This window comes from Choloepus didactylus, chromosome 1 (genome assembly GCF_015220235.1).
Source record: "Choloepus didactylus isolate mChoDid1 chromosome 1, mChoDid1.pri, whole genome shotgun sequence".
Taxonomy (NCBI): domain Eukaryota; kingdom Metazoa; phylum Chordata; class Mammalia; order Pilosa; family Megalonychidae; genus Choloepus; species Choloepus didactylus.
Window position 1 is genome coordinate 80,453,739 of NC_051307.1, and position 15,301 is coordinate 80,469,039.

Here is a 15,301-nt window from a genome sequence, read left to right on the forward strand (position 1 = left end):
GAAAAATATTTACAGAGAATCCCAAGATATTGTCCTCTGTTTCTGAATTTAAAATGCCCCCCCCCCCACTTTACAGATAAGGAAACTGAGGTGCATTATAATAATAATAGCAGCTAATGTGATTCAGACCACTTGGCAGCTGCTGTGTCAAGCACTTAAATGCATCCTCTCATTAAATTCTCACTACTACTTTACAAGGCAAGCATTATCATCTACATTTTACAGATGAGAAAACTAAAGCTTACAGAGATTAAATAACTTGTCCAAATATGCATAATAACTAAGTAGAAGAACCAAGATATGAACTCATCTGTCTGACTACAAAATCCAGGTATTCATCCACCATGAATACCCTGAGTATTCATTAGAATTACCTGGGAAGCTTTTTGAAAATGACTGATGCTCAGGCCCTATCCCAGAACAATTAAATCAGAAATTTTTGCACATGGGGCTTAGCCATGTATGTTTGCTTCAAAACTCCCTTCGGTGCCACTTAAAGTACAGTTTGGGTTGGAAACCACTGCACTATGCTGCACTGCCTCTCATGAAAGTCAGTAGAGTGCCAGGGTGAAACTGGCACTAGAACCCATGTCCTCAATATTTCTGCCATGCCTTTTCCCTCGTCCCACCATGTTCTGTCACATTCTTTCATCATGAATATTTGGAGCAGTAATAAACATGTTGAATTCTTTTACAAAACATTGATTTTCACAGAAGAATGTGGTCATCTAAGTCCACCAAAGAGAAACCTGTTCATATCCATCTACAGCCTATGAAGAATAGCACAAAGAAGACTAACATTGATTCTTCTCATCCACAAAAGAAAAATACAAGGTTGGCCTTAAAAATCCCTCATACCAAATATAATTGCTAAATTTTGGAATGGCCTCCTCCCTTCCTTTCACAAATCCAGTAAGAGTAGCTAATAGAGTTAAGTAGAAAAGATCCAATAACCACTCCTTTACAGTGCTGTTTCACCCAGGATCTCCTGGCAACCAAAAGCCATTCAAAACATTAAGGTTACGTGAAAATTCTCTAGTAGAAGTAAAATGCAAATGTCTGTAGCAGGAAGACAGTATGAGCTGAAGTCAGAAGTCAGACTCTGCCACTTGACTGCCATCATTTGAGGCCATTCTGAATCTTAATTTCCTTTCTTTTTCTGTACTTAATGAAACAGTAGTGTATCTGCCCTACCTCTCCCTTAAGACAGTAATTCTCAAAGAGTAGTCTCCAAACCAATGCATCAGCATCATCTGGGAAATTGTTAGACATGCAAATTATTGGTCCACACCTAAGACTACTGAATCAGAAACCGGGTGAGTCGGGGAGAGGGCAACACTGTGCTTCAACAGGACAGTGACAATCAGGGGTGATTCTGATAAATCCACTTCTATAGGGTTGTTGTTTAGGGATACAATTATTAATTTTTATTACTATCTACTTAATTCAGATATCTCAAATTCTCTTGCAGAAATATTTAGAGAAATAATGTTCCAGTCTAAATTAGCTAGATAATAACCTCATTTCTGAGTTTCACTTTGCATGTGTGGATGAGGCACAAGTCACCCAGAGGTTATGCAGTTAGCTTCGAGTCAAAGAGAAAGCAAGGAGTAGAGCTGAGAAGGAAACCCCAGAGTGAACTTGATTTTAATTCAAACTGTTAAGGTACCAACCACGCACTTTCATCTATAATCACAATGAACCTTTTTATAAACAAGTCTCTATCACTTTAGCTTAAAAAAATATAAAAGTAGCTTTTGGGATTTTAAAACAGATTGACTTCTGTAATTCTGGGATACATGCAACTCAGGAGGTAATAAAAAATCAACTTTCTACAGTGAGAAGGTGCAATTGCCCAGCCCTCTCTATACGTGAAGTATAGAAATATTCCTCTTCCTCACCTCTCCTCACACTTCTGATCACTGCATTGGTGGAAACCATGATAAATATAAGTGCTTATCTAATAGTTTGGTTTTTGACTGTAATATATAGACTTCTGTAATATTATTTGGATGCTATAAAACAAAAAGTGGTTTTTAGATGGTGCTTTGGAAGTGTTTTCCCCCTACCCTCCTTATTTCCTGTCAGTAGCACACTATCTTTTCACTGTAATTTATGTGCTATAGCCACTAAGATGCCTGATACTTTTACATGCAAGGGTGCAGAAAAACAAAGAGTGAGGGAATGTGTTGTTAATGAAATTCTCTGATTGTAAAAAGCACTTTGGAATGATCAGGTGGTAAAGAATAATAAGAGGAAATAATATAAAGTGCCTAGGTCTACAGTAGTAATCACTAAATAAGTGGAGAGGAGACCAGACATGAATAGAATTTACATTTTATGCAGTTGCTGTGTATGTATATAGAATATACAGTAGCTAATCTTTCAATAATACTTGTAAAATATTGTTCAAGATCTATTCTTGCTGTCTTCTTACTTTAAAAAACATCATATAGAAAAATTCCCATCTGTCTCAGTGAAATGGTGAAAGTGTGCAAAGAGAGAGGCTAGGATAAAAACTGAAGAGAAGAATGAATAAAAGAAGGGAATGAAGAAGAAAAAATATTAACACTATTTGGATGGCTATGGAAACATGCACAAAGGCGATTTTTGAGAAACATCAAGGATAAATAACTGTTAATGTGTGGCAGAGGCTCTACAATGAAGATATAGGATCAAAAAATATAAACAGACATGTGCTGTTTTGTTAACTGAGCTATTTTGAAAGTGGTGGTTGTTTTTTAAATGGAGCCAGGGAGAGAGAAGTGACGAATATGATTTGTTTGTTTGTTGTTGCTGTTTAGTTTTGCTACGACACGAAAATCAACTCCATACCAGCCTCTGCCAACAGTTCCACAAACTCAGTGCTTACCATGAATTTGCTCTCAATTTTCTGATTTTCCTTTAATGCTTGTTCATAGCCCAAAGCCCATTCATTAGGTATACTAAATCCTAATTCCTGGTTACTCCACTTTTAAAAATGGGAAGGATATGCTAAGAGTATGGAAGATTTTCTTAGCTGTAAAGGAAGAGTCTGATTAGGATTCTGAAAAGCAGAGCCCTTGAAACAAAGACCACTAGCAAACAATACTGAGCTGTAAAGACTGAATCAGACAAAAGATTCTCTACCCTTTTATTGGAAAATGAAGAATTGTTTTTTGGATCTTTTCTGCCCCTGGTCATTAAAAAGCAGGATTAGATGCATTTCAAAATATCTCAAACTTTCAAATTTGGAAGAAGACACAAACTTCCTTAGTGAAACACAAAGAAAGCAACTCTACATATTCACAAAACTTTCACTTATGTCTAGAATAGAAAAATGGAGAGATAATTACCAAAACAGGAAATTAATGAAGCTGATAATAATAATAATGTTATTAATAACAATACGATAGATTTAGAGCACGTTTCGTCACAGAGATTCACCTGTATTCAGGGAGATTCCAGGACACGGAGCTCATTAAGCTATATTTCCATCTTCAGGATTCAGCCAAAGTCAGACTCTCTGGAAAGCTGGACAGGCTCTCAGAACAGACTTTAGTAATGAGATCAGAATGAACCCTGGGACTGTGGCATAAAAGCATCTCCCTTCCCCTTGTTCTAAAAGTTAACTATTAAACCATGTGGCATTCATCCTGATTTGGCTTACTCAATTTTAGAAACAAGGACGCACTGATCAGATTGCCCTGGACAATTGAACACCTAGTGAAGTCTTAGTGAAGACAGTGTTCTTCCCACCAACCCTACCCATGGGGCTGCTATTATCAGACTATCAATTTTGTGTTATTGGTGAGGGAAGAAAAGTATCTTCTTTTGAAGAACACATTCTTTACCTCCCTGAGTTTTCCGGTTTGGGACTCAACTTTTTAAATGCTTAATCTTTTTTTCCCCACTCCTTTTTTTTCCTACTCTGGTTTATTCTTTTAATTATTTACAGACTTGCTTTTTGGGACACTTCGTTCTAGTTGAAGTTGGCTGATTTTCTCAACACCTTTTAGTGGAATGCAATAATAGGCACAGAGAGAGGGAATCAGGCTTAATGGTATTTTTAGGTTTCATCTGTGACAACCAGAGATCTTTTTCTTTTATCGATTTTTCTCATGCACTGTCCACTCTACAGCTTGAAATGGCTACAATGGTGTTTGAAAAATTGGTTGTTAGTTACTGTTCAAACCATTTTTCAAAGCAGTTGTCGCAAGCCCTGTTTCACTTTATAAGGAAGGTTTTGTTAGGTTTGGTTTCATTTTCTTTGAGGAGTCATGCTAGAAGAGAAACACAGTCTAGAATATTGCTTTTAAAAGTGACATGATTGGGACTATAACCATATTGAATCTGTATTCAGAATGTGTTAGATTGAGCCATGTGCAGCAAAAAGGAAAAACATACATAAGTCTTTGATCTTTTTCACAAAGATGAGCACCAAATGATGCAAATGTTAAAATTCTCCAAGCACAACATGATGCATCACTGTTAGGAATTTATTTTCTCATGTCAGAATTCACTGGGGAGTGGGTGGGGATAGAGTTGAGGCATATATTAAGTGAAATTTTCCTTCATATTTTTGATAAGGAGTATCTGTAAAGATATATTAATGTCTATGTAATGTTTACATTTGTGAAAAGTATACAGCCCATCTTGAATAGACCTGAGAATAACAAAATTTCTATGCTAATCTTCTAGAGCTGATAGTTTTCACTTCTATTTCCAGTATTAAATTCTTTGTTGAGAAGAATAAAAGTTGAAGAACTTTGAGATTAAGAGAAAGAGTGAAAATGGTGGCCAATAGTATTCAGATTTGTAAAATGTGGTAAAATTGATCTGTTTAAGAAAAATAGGATTTGGGGGAGAGTTTTACAGTGACTTTTGATAAATACGTAAAATTTTTTGAGTCTTTATAAAGTTAAATAGAGAAACATTGACTCCACTTTATTTTTAGAGTAATAAATAATGGTGAAGACACAGATCAAAAATTGGTGACTAGCAGAATTTAAGAGAAGGAAACAATATTCACTGTGACTGGAAAAGTGTGAGAATGAGAGAAGCAACCCAGGAAAAGCACTTTGGATATTTTATCTAAAAGCCCTGAATTGTTTTATATTTTCTTTTCAGGGGAATACTTGAAAAAAAGAAAAAATGGTTCCCAGACTTGTATGGCTGTATTGTGGTTTCTTTTCTGTTTCTTATTTTTTTAGCTAAAACTTCACTTTAAATTCTAGCGCAATTTCAGGAGGTCCTCTTAGAGGGTCTGATGCAAATGAAGTAAATGGTTGTGGCAAAGTTACAGGCTAAGCCATTCTACACCACACCCAGTCCTTGTTCAAAGTAAGGTCTTGGGGCTGGAGGGCAAACTGATAAACTCAAAAGTTCAAATGTACAAGATCAAGAGGGAATCTATGCCAAGCACAGCCGGGAAAAAAAAGATTCTCAATTTGAAGGCTGGTCCTCCTACCACTGATTTACTATATTTGGCAATTGTGGCTGAAACATATATTCCTATTCTCAGTCACCCTGAGGAAAAGGAAATGTGCTTTTTTTAATATATATTTTCCAAATGTAAACTGTAAACTATAGCGCAAATGTAACGTGGTAAAAATACCTCAGAAGAGAAACACATTGTGAATGGATTAAAAATGCATGTGTCTGCTTTATAAAACTACTAAACAACAATAATAATAATTCTTCAGAAAACTTGGTGGGAAAAAAGTCTGCAAGAATTCATTTGCTGAGAATAATCAGCAGATTTTAGTTTTGGAGAAGTAGCCTAGGACAGGTCACAGGAGGCCCTTGATGGGAAGTCTCAAACCCCTGGTCTATGAACCACACATTTTAAGCCCCAGTTTTTTCAAATTTTGATAAAATTGGCTATGTCTCCAGTTGAATCATATTACAAACATCTTCCAACCTCCAAAATGTAACTATATAACCAAGTACAAGCATGAGGTGAAGGAGAAAACATGAGCATTAGACTCTTAGAACCTTGGGTTTGAATCCTATTTCCATCCCTTAACATGTCATTTAATCTTTTTAGACCTCAGTTTTCTAATCTATTAAGCAAAGATAATAATACCTATCTCACAGGATTGTTTTAAGAATTAAAAGTAAAATGCTTGGCACAAAGATGCCACTCAATAAATTGCAGGCAAATCATGAATACAGTAAAATCCTAATAAAACATATTTAGCCAGCACTGTTGCTTTGTGAGCTAGGTCTGGTATCCATGCTACAAAATTCACCTACATAATTTAGTAATTTTAGCAATACTCTTTAGAGATTTTTTATGACATTTCCCAAAGGTCGAGCTAGCTTATCGTTATGTGGAATGGCTGTATTTAAATGGGAGCTTTATTTGGTTCATAAAATGGTATATCTAGTCTTCCTCCCCAAATTCAGGATTATAAAGACCTTCTACCAAAAGGATAAGAGTGACCTTCTACTATAAAGGATTAGTATACCAGGTCTTTCAAAACTATAGGGTAACAAATGCAGATTATAAAAAGATGACAGGAAGTGACCCTGTATAAAGGGTCTGTAGATGAATAAGAAGGGAATGACATTTTTAATACTTGGAAGAAATGCAGGTGTAAAGAGCAATATAGAGTCCTCTACTAGAGAAACTATAGGTAAAAAGTGATCAAAACTCTGACTCCGAGGAAGATTCAAGGATGCACATATGTAGGAAGAAAGCAGTAAAAGCAGAATTCTTAGGACTTGAGGAACAGTTAGGAATAAAATCTGAAGTGGTGTGCTCTAAGGAGGTGCTAACTGCAGAAAATACAAATATTGATGGGTTAAATCAGGACTGAGGAAAATATAAAGCCAAATATGGGCAGATATGAGGGGAAAAAAAACAGGCAGCTTGGGACTCAACTGTCATCACAATTCATTTATGTTTCACATCCCACTATTTGTGACATTAACAGAATTTCGAATTTAGCAATGAACTATTTTTGTATTTGAATCTCTGCAGCCATTTTCCATATGTAGCAACCACTGCAACTAGCAATAATAACCTTTTGATAGTTAAAAATCTTCCAATTAATATTATTCAAATTAGGGTTCACCTAAGAGTTTCCCAAACTAATTCACTTTTTCTACTATTTGAGGTGTTGTTCCTGGCTCTTTATTTGCATTAAGCCCAAATTATTTGACCATTTTAGTAAAATAACAAATCCTTGAGTGGTTTTTACTAAATGTACTGTCAGTTTTCAAAAGATGAAGTTAGTTTCGATTTTTGAATTGTATTTTCATTTAACTAGAATAACAAAAACAAAACTTTACATGAAGACATTTAAATAGATAAAATTTACATGTAGGGTTCCTACTGTGTGTCAAGCATTAAGCAAGGCAATTTTGAGTGTTATCATTATTATTTATATATTAATAGCTATCATTCATTGACAGTTAATGCTCACTCTACACAGGGCTTTTATTTATTATTGTTGTTGCTGTTTCTGTTGTTAATGGATATCATTTACTGAGTACCTATTATGTTCCAAGAACTCTGCTAGGCACTATACACACCTACCCTGTGATGAGGATATTATTACTCCATTTTCCATTTGAGGATTTAGATATAATAAGTGGCTTGTCCATGATCACATATTTTATAAATGGTAGGGATGATGAACACATGACTGTGATTACAGAGTCCATGTTCTTTTCATGATGTAATACTGCCTTTCACACAGAAGCAAACCTACATTTTAAAAAAGGTAACATATTGTGTTGTCAAGATCCCACACAACTGCTTTTCCTAATACATTGTTATTCCATTGTGTCATCATTCTCTTAAAATTGTTTACACTTTTACAGAACACCCAGATTGATGTTCACATGATTTTTCTTATAAAATATAATTCAATTCAATAAACATACTTTAAGTACCTACAACGTGACATTCACTAGGTGAGGTATGATAGGTTCTTTAACTATATCATGCTAAAACACAGATCTTGACAATGTGGACTCCTCTCATCAAAGAAATGTTCTTTTTAGGTAAAACTATATTTCAAATCATTTTTAGTTATTGATGGTATAAAGAAAGGTGGCATCATCTGAAAACATTAGGACTTTGGATTTTAAAATTCCTGTTAATAAAACAAACCTAGTTGATCATAAATTGTTGAAACAAGATCTGTAACATAAAGGGCATTTAAAGCAGATTTCAGACATCATTTCTACCTAGATACAAAAAATTAGTATGCATAATGTCATTTATCTACTGAGCTAAGTCATATAATTTTCAGCTATAAAACCTAGATTCTTAGTGTGTGCCACAAAGATGACATCTCTGACCCCCCGTCAACAGGAAATGTGTTTTGAGTTGTTTTGTCAGTAGTTATAATGGGGCGGCACTGGGAAAAAAATATATTTTCAGCAAGTTTTCCTGGTAATGGAAATAACTGTAATAGTAAGAATTAAAATAATAGTAATCATCATCATAATAATGACAGCATGTACTAAGTACTTTACTATGTGCCAAGTACTGTTATTAGCATTATCTTATTTATTTCTCAAAATACCCATAACGAAGTTACTGTTAATATTCTATTTTATCAAGGAAGAACACAGAGAGGTCAAATAACTTGCCCAAGATCACACAGCTAGAGAAGAGGCGCAGCCTGGTTATGACTCTGTCTTACCTAATTAGGTGAAGTGGGGGGAGGGGTGTGGCCAGTGCTATGTGTGTTTGTTCAGAGAGGAGACTGTATTTGGGCTGACCCATCCACATCACTAGCCTCAGAGCCCATTTGATCTATAAATCTGAAGACAGTTAGAGTTGCTGCCATTTGCACTGCCTGTTAATTAAAATGCTCCCTTTTGAGAAGCCAGTGGCTAGCTGGCATAAAGCCCAGAACATAATACATGCTCAAAAAAGTGTCTGATAAATGTTAACAAGTGGTAAGTTAACAGGTGATTTCCTTTTCTTTCTTTTTTTTAACCACGTTTTCCTATTGTCTAAAATATTTTCACCATGGGCATGTATTACTTAGATGATCAGAAAAATACTACTCTACTTAAAAAAATATTTTTGTTTTGTTTTTACCATTAGGTTGTTAATCTCAGTTAAAATGTAACTCCTTCTGGGAAGCCTTTTCTGCTGGCTCTATTCTGTGACCTTTTCTAGGATAGCATTCCTTACTCTGTTCTCCATAGAAGCTTATCAAATTCACATCATATTGCTAATTGTTTCTCTTCTCTACTTAATGTTGTCTCTTAAAGATTGGCTCCAAATCTTATCTACCTCATAGTGCCCCTGGGCAGTCTAATACTTAGCACTCAGTTTAGTGAGAAAAAAACAAAAAACAAAGAAGAGTAAACATGCTAGTGCTCATGAACACACCAGAGATGAAAAAGAATGATCTTGTGGTTGACTGTATATACTTCTTATTCCCCACAAAGGCCTTGCTTTCCCTGTTACATTATGTGCAAGTCCCCATGGAAAGGAGCTTCCCACAATAAGGAGCATCATGAAATTGACTGGTCTGTTCCACGGAGGACTTTATAAATGCATCAAAGAATATAGGTATACACACACACACACACACACACACACACACACACACACACACACATTATGCAATAACACGACGATAATTAGATGTCATGGGGAACACAGGAGGCAATGTCTAAAAATGGAAACATATATTTAATGTTTATATTATATTATTTTATATTTTATATTTAGTAGTTTTGTCCCTTTCTACCCGACAAAATATAAGCTTCATCAAAGTAGGAACTTTACCTTTTTTACCACTTTATCCCTAGAGCCAGGAAGAGGGTATAGCACCAAATACTCATTAATTATATGTTGAAAAGAAGGAAAGAAAAGGAAAAAACTGATATAGAAGTACCCACAGTATTTCTTATATTGTTCTTAAATAATAAAGGGAGGGTGTGTCCCCAAAACTTTCTCAGGAAAACATGAATCACCAATGAAATTGCAAGCGCTTATCCTGTTCCTTAGAGCAGCTTCCTAGTTCTTTCATGTACAATACTTCCCTTCTAGCCTGTCAACACCCAATTTCTGGCACTACTAAGACTTGCAGCAAAAAGCACTAGGCATGAGTAGCTTGGGCTCCTCCATATTGTGTAACCCCTGCCAGTTAGGGAGGCTGCCACGGTTTAGGCTCCAGATCTCTGGCAGGCCAGCTGAGCCACCAAAGGGTCAGGGAAAGTAACAAAGCAGTCTTCATAATGTTATTGTACTCAATCACACATTTCTCTTCCTATCTGAAAAAGGATCCTAGCAGCAAATTGCTGAAAAGTGATGGGAGAAATGGAGTCAAAAGGTCCCCATGATACCTCCCATCCCTGCCTTGGGAGATACAGTCTTCTGCTGTAGGGAGGAAAGGGCAGGCTCCAACAAGGGTTTCTTATGTCTTGAAGCTCCCAAATTGTAGCAGGGTCCTACTATATGAACTTGCTATAAATGACTGTATGCTGACAGTGATATAACATAATGTGATACCTGGAGTTTCTCAAAGAGAGGAGATTGTGTGGCAATTTATACTTACCTTATTTTAATAAATTATCATAGACTATGAGCTTCTTCAGATGAGGGACTGGCTCTCTTTTATTCAACTTTGTACCCCTAGATTCAAAATATGACTTATATATAGTAGTTTTCAAAAAATAATAGCTAAAAAAATTTTTTTAATGTTTTCAAAAATGGTGAGCTGGGGCTTAAAGGGTTAGAACAAATTCAGAGTGTTTTTCTAAGCTAGATCTTTCCAGTTTTATTAGTAGGCCATCATCACATATTATTGAACATGCATTAGTATTTTGGCTATTCTTAATATAATAAACCCTCACCATCTGTGGTATGAAAATCCTACCATTTTATGTTCATATACTAGAAAGTTTAAAGCCACAAACTTGAAACCATGGTTTTCAAGATTTAATGTGCTTAGCTAACCTTTTTAGTTTCCTAAACTGCAGATCCTTGGGCTCCATCCTCAGAGCTTCTAATTTAGTAATCCTAGAATGGGGATTAGGAATCTGCAATTTACAAGGACCCCAAGTGATTCTCAAACAAGTAATCCATGATTACTCACTATGGATTGGCTACAGAATAACGTGAAAATAAATTTGTGTATGCTTTACCTTTTCAATATAGAGAGAAGAAAAGCCTCATGAAATGTGACTTAGCCATCAAAATTATCTTTGAAAAAACTAGGCAGTTTGCAAAGACTGTTGAAATTGAACTAAGGTAGAATGCAAGGGCAAGAAATGTTAAATTTCAAGCAATAAAGGGCTCATATAAAAATTAAAAAAGATGGACAGTCTGCTTAAAATTAAAAAGGGAGACAAATCATAGTAGTACAGCAATATTTTATGGACAACTTGGAGAAGTAATGATTCAAGGAAGATTTACTTAATAAAATGTGTTTTAATGACTATTATTAAAGTGGTTGGCTTATAATCTATTATTTACTGTAATCTATTTATAGAGAGATACAAACACATATATATGAAATAATTTTTAGAAATTCTCTCAACTCAATTTTCCATAAAATCTTGGTCTTGCCTAAATTACTGCACTAACTATGGCATTTTTTTTTCTTTTTCAGAAATTAACCTCTGGGATTGAAAAGAGGCCACTCTAGTGTACTCCCCCATACATGTCTCAAGGAAGGTATTGCTTCTTCTTCTGATCTGATCTTTTGGTATCTGTAGACTAAAATTGTTTTCAATGTGAGTTGTCTTGGCATCAAGTTCTCTAGGAACGCCAAATCTGTCATTTTTCAAGGGCTTTTGTGTATTGAATATTATTTATGAGTGATGATGGAAATTATTTTATTATAGTTATAGATCTGAATTGCATACCTTGTCAAGGTTTTCTCTTTGACTTGACTGCAAAAAAGTTTAAAGGCAAATGTCTACAAATTCACTGAATGTATTTTGTGTGCTGACCTCATTCCTGACTCCACTTTTATATCCATAACTTTGTTTATTGTGTTGTTTTGTTTATGTTGTTTATACTTCTATCTACTTCTAACACATGTATTTTACTGTATGATAATACAGTTTCTGTTTAGCCACTTTAATTTCCTTATTGGAGCAGAAATAAATAAACAAATAAAAAATAAATAAATAAAACAAAAAGTCTGTGTGTGTGTATATATATATTTGGCTTGTGTGACAATATAAATATATATAAACACAATATATATACAATACACCCACATACAAACCCTAAAAAAAAAAAAAAGAAAGAAAAGAGACTACCCCCATGGAGATATTTCTTAGTCTTAGGGATAACAGATTCATTTGATTATTAGCAAGATTTCAATTCAAATACTACCATGAGAATATCCACATGAAATTGGACATAGGTATTTTCAGCACCAGTATATTAATTCTGACATCCTTCAGATCTGAAAGCCAACTGTAGGTGTTTTAAAATTTTTATGTTCAGTCTTTAGACTGTACAAAAAAAGTCCTAGGCTTACACAGGCAACTAAAGTTTACAACCTGAAAACATTTTTTTCTTTTAAAAAGTATTATATATGTACACCACACACACACATATATATGTTACTTAGACTCATTAAACCAAACACTTCAGTCCTTTCCTTCCATTATTATTTATTTATTTATTATTATTATTAATTAAATAACTTGCATTAAAGAATCTTTTTTACATATTGAGCAACAAAGAGTAAGTCATCTCAACTCTGAAAGCTTGTTTTCAGACTGAGTTTGTCTGTTTTCTGCTGACCTATCCAATCTCAGTCAGAAGGTGATAAAACTCAGGTAAGTTAGGAGAACTCTAAAGTGGGCACTGGACATCTTAACAATGATACTCATCTTCATGTGTCCTCATATCAAGGGTTCTGTGCTGAAATATCATTATGTTTGGTAATACCTTAATATGATTCTTATTCTTGTATTAATTTCAGAATCTCAAATCCTTCCAGATATCAAAGGAATATAGTACCAACCTGGGAATAATGCCAAGTTGTGCTTATTATTATTTTTTTTTTCCAGCATAGGCAACCAATAGGTGATTCATACTTCTATTATATCACAGTTGGATTCCAGAAGTGCTCTTTAGCCTGGCCTCCACATGTCTCTATTTGTAGATAGTCCAGAGCTAGCAGCTGGACTTCATTTTTGTTCCAGGAGTCACCATTTTATAATGTTCCTCCAATTCACTGTGAGTTTCACTAATGACAAGTAAATCCAAAATTCCAAAAGGTATTTAGATTCAGTAGGTTAAATCACAGAGAAAGGATAACCATTAACTTGTTATGGGTTCATGTAACTCAACTACACTTTGCCATTCATTCTCCACATATCAAAAGGGTGTAACGATACTATTCTCTCACAGAACACTTATTAAATTCTTACCAAAAGCAAGTGGTTGCAAAACATTTTTTTTAATTGAGTGCTGTATTTTTATTTTAATCTTGCACAGAATTCTGGTTCAATTTTTGAGTGTTTCCAAGCTCTCATAATTCTGTGGTATTCATAATAAAACAGGCAGATGGTTTAGTCTCCGAACATATGCTTTAAATGCCCCCTTTGCTATTTCAAAATAATGGACCAAATTTTTGCCCTCAAATAGTCACAAGAAACTTTAAGGAGGCAGCCTCTTGGAATTTGAGGATACAATGTAACCCAGTGGAAATTAAACCTTTAAAACATACATATTTTCTAAACTTTCTTATGAGTTCTAGTTTATGTAATTAGACAAACTACTTCTTAATTTAAAAAATCCTAACCAGCAAAATATTGCAAGATCCAAGGAATACACTAGAAGGCAAAATATAACTTATTTATTTCTATTTTAAAGTTCTGATTCTCTAAAAGCATATGAGAACCATCTGATTTAATTTCTCTGTGATTGCCAGATTTTCTATTTTTATTATTATTTCTATCATTATTACTATCATGTAGATGTTTTATTGTTAGAGCACTTTGCAATTATTAGTTAATTTAGTTTAAATTATGTTTATGCCTTTGTTTTAAATCCATGTTATTCATCATTACAACCCTAAAATGCTTTTTCACCAGCCAATTATTCTCATTTCAAAAACAGTTTGTTGTTGAAAGCACATTTTTCCAAGTTTTCATAGAATATGCAATTCATCCTCAGTTGTCTATATGTTTCTTGGTTGCTGTTCAGATAACCTAGTTGTACTTCTAAGAGTTATCTCTGTTTCTTAATATCTACATTTTATACACAGAATGACACTTTATTTCCTCATTTATAATACTTCTATGCATTAAAATTTGGTCTTTCAAAAGGCTGTAAATGAATCTCTCCTATCTTATGATGTCCACAAAATTCATTAATCTGGTGAACATTACTGATAAAAGACTGCACAATTGACAATAAGGACACTTCGGTTATTATAAAAGTCCAAAGTTTAAGCAATCATTGCAAAACTATAATGTCTTTTTAGAAATTCTGAACAAGGAATAGCTTGGTGCTAAAACAGTGTTTGCTTTTAAAAATAAATGAAATAGTTGTACTTAAATGTGTCTGGGTCAGTAAGACGGGTCATAATTAACAATGTTAAGAATAAAGATCCTTAAATCAAGCAATAATTTTATACATGCATCTCCAAATATCTGCAAAGTTTATAAGTATTATTGACACAAAACATTAACATGTCTCCTGCTGATAAAGACATGAAAGTAACTCTGAGGAAAAAACCTCCCTCCTCCTCATCTCTAACTTTCACAATAAATGCAGCACTGAAACTAAATTCTCAGTCAACTTAGAAATATGCCGAACAGTATTCCAATAAACAAGTCGATAAAAAACACCAGATTAAAAATTGTGCTTCTCCCTCTATCTTTTCTTTGCTTTCCCTTGTTCTTTCACTCTCCATGCACACACAATCACACTTACCTGCACAAGTCTGAAACATCAGTCTATGTATTTTTTTTGAAATGTACTCTGTACCGATGCATTTTTCTGTGTTTCCTTCTAACCCTCGGGAATGTTAAGAATTTAGGAAGAGAGCCACAGCTTAAGAGAGCAATTATTTGCCAGTAAATACTCAATTTGCTTGTCCTGTGATTTTTCTTCTAACTTGCATATTCAATAATCCAAGCCTGACTGCGTCACGAGCACAAAAAGTCTTTTCTCCAAAGGAGAACACTTTCACCAATCAACCTTCAGCCACACCAGGGCACAGCTCGTCCGAGTGATTTGTTAGCTTTAATTAATAACTCCTTGTGCTGGCCATTTTAACAAATAAAGCAGTGAGATGGGACGCTAGATGGCTATGATTCGGGCCAATAAAACTATAGCAGAAAGGGTTAGGAAGGGGTGTGTGTGGGG

At 34.6% G+C, this 15,301-nt stretch overlaps 1 protein-coding gene across 13 annotated transcripts in view; it reads right to left on the reverse strand.

The window, feature by feature from the left end:
• ZBTB20 (zinc finger and BTB domain containing 20) overlaps positions 1–15,301 on the reverse strand; it is a 911,487-nt gene that overhangs the window by 451,262 nt on the left and 444,924 nt on the right. For 3 of the 13 annotated variants that reach the window (XM_037835826.1, XM_037835810.1, XM_037835801.1), the window contains exon 1: positions 14,867–15,258. The exons of 8 other annotated variants lie outside the window; for them this stretch is intronic. The gene's annotated coding sequence lies outside the window, so the exon portion shown is untranslated. Of the gene's footprint in view, positions 1–3,426; positions 4,423–14,866; positions 15,259–15,301 lie in introns of those variants that run through there. 2 more of the 13 variants (XM_037835781.1, XM_037835791.1) reach the window with 1 other exon arrangement.